Source organism: Lucilia cuprina, chromosome 2, assembly GCF_022045245.1.
Source record: "Lucilia cuprina isolate Lc7/37 chromosome 2, ASM2204524v1, whole genome shotgun sequence".
Lineage (NCBI taxonomy): Eukaryota > Metazoa > Arthropoda > Insecta > Diptera > Calliphoridae > Lucilia > Lucilia cuprina.
The window spans coordinates 61186872-61189652 of record NC_060950.1 but is presented as its reverse complement, the minus strand read 5'-3'; positions in this window follow the sequence as shown (position 1 = coordinate 61189652).

Sequence of the window (2781 nt, the reverse complement as noted above, 5' to 3'; positions counted from 1 at the left end):
CTATGACTAGACTATGACTAGACTATGACTAGACTATGACTAGACTATGACTAGACTATGACTAGACTATGTCTAGACTATGACTAGACTATGACTAGACTATGACTACACTATGACTACACTATGACTAGACTTTGATTAGACTATGGCTAAACTATGGGAAAAAAGTGACAACACAGTGGAATCTAATGACAACTATTTATTAAAAACGTAATAAAACTGTCATTGAAACAGAAATCTCATCTTAAATTGTTTTCAGTAAAAAATTCTCAATAATTTTAGAAAATTTTCCTTTTTTACTAAATCTTCAAAGGAAACCTATAAGGTAATATATAATATGTCATCAAATATGTTCCAAAATATTTGCACATCAAATATTTGTGCAATTATTTTCCATATATTTCGTCATACAAACATTCTTTTAGACATATTTGATGATAAAAATATATGATCAGTCACAAATCATTTTCATATTTTTGTCGTTTTTCACACAAAATTTATGTTGCTTGAAAGCATTAGCGAAAACAAAAAAATGATGAAAAAGGGGAAAAAATAAACGATTAACTGGTTGATACGTAAAACTCTCGTTATGTCTTTTGCAAATACATCCAATATTTTTTTCTGCTGCTTTCTTGATTGATGTCTGCTTGTCAGCCAGTCATTCAGTCATTTTGGTTGTGGTTGTTGTACGAATTACTTGTTCATATGGTCTTACCCTTGCCAGCCAGCCATCCAACTAGCAATCATTCTCTCACCCATTTTTGGCAAAAAAAAAAAAAAAAAACACAAACAACCAGTCATCCATCCATCCATCCATCCATCAGTCTATGTAAGTAATCATTTTTCTTTTAGCATTTTATAAATTGCCATTTCCTCTGGCACATGACTTCTTTGTCTTTTCATGAATTTAAGTTTTACGTTTTTCTAGAGATTCATATGGAATACTGTCATACAGAAAAGTATATATACAAATTCTTATAAAGTTCCCCTACAGTTCGCAGTGGCTATTCAAAATTAATGACCTTACCTCTAGCCCTTGATGACTTGATATCATTCTGAAATTTCTGAGAATATTTTAGTAATGAGTCCAAATGTATTACAAGCCTATAAAACTGCTGGGTAAAGACATACCATTATAATTGATGGATGGTTGGAAATTTGTAACTAGAACATTCATATTTACGAAATTGTGGTTGTATTTAAAGGATTTTTTTTTCATTTCTGGATTTTATGCCTTCTTGATGATTATTTTGTTTATGATGGTTAGAAGAATATGATAAATCATTGGTAATCATTTAAAAATCACTAGTTAGAAAATAATCTATGTACGTTATGAATGTTTTGTAATATATTATTCATAAAAAGCAATAGAAATATTTTGAATAATTAGTCTTGAACATTAAAAAAATATATATATATTTTTGGGTTTTTGAAATTTGTAAAATTTTTGTGTAATTGCTTGTTTAATTGCTCCAAGAAATTGTGAGTAGCAACCAAAGTAGTTATATTCATAGTGTAGTTAAAGTAATGTCACATTCTAGTCATAGTCTTGTCATAGTCTAGTCATAGTCTAGTCATAGTCTAGTCATAGTCTAGTCATAGTCTAGTCATAGTCTACTCATAGTCTAGTCATAGTCTAGTCATAGTCTAGTCATAGTCTAGTCATAGTCTAGTCATAGTCTAGTCATAGTCTAGTCATAGTCTAGTCATAGTCTAGTCATAGTCTAGTCATAGTCTAGTCATAGTCTAGTCATAGTCTAGTCATAGTCTAGTCATAGTCTAGTCATAGTCTAGTCATAGTCTAGTCATAGTCTAGTCATAGTCTAGTCATTGTCTAGTCATTGTCTAGTCATAGTCTAGTCATAGTCTAGTCACAGTCTAGTCATAGTCTTCTTATAGTCTAGTCATAGTTATTTCGCTTAATGATTGCATATAAACAAATCAACCAGAAAAAAAAATCAACTTAAAACCTCATTATCGAGTGTATTTCTGTAATTGCTGTCCATTGGCTTACACGCGCTCATTCTTCGTACAGTGATAGACTGACTGACACTGTGTGATTGTGCTAATAAACACGTTTCAGTCGCTATTCGCAATCGAGTGTTAAATCAACAAGAAGTGTCTAAACATGTTCATGTATCAAGGTGTCTCGCTGAAATATAGACACTTTAATTTCTTAAGTAGAAAACGAACTACTGCAAAAAAATTTAAATAAATAAATTGCTTGATACAAAGTAAAAAACTTATACAATCGTATTAATGTTTTATTATTGCCTTTTTATAAATTACACTTTATTGTTAAGTCTTATAGCTACAACATTTAGTTGCAATGAAGTATTTGGAGCGTATCCGTAAGGGTACCTTTAATTTACATTATATTATTGCATTTAACATGCGTTGAGAATTTAAAATTTTAAGTGGACAAAATTACTAAATCATACGTACATACATTGTTGTACAATAATGCTAAATGACTGGCGAAGAGGATTTATAAAGCTTTTGGTTTGAAAATAAATATTTTCATTGTAGCAGTTTTTTTCAAAGGTCCTTATAGTAAACAGCTTACACCCAGGACAAATATAGCTCCATTTTTATTAGAAATATAGAGATAAAATACAAAGAAATGATTCCTTATAAATAAACTAGAACTAAACTAAAACTCAATTAGAACTAAACTAGAATTGAACTAGAACTGAACAAGAACTGAACTAGAACTGAACTAGAACTGAACTAGAACTGAACTAGAACTGAACTAGAACTGAACTAGAACTGAACTAGAAC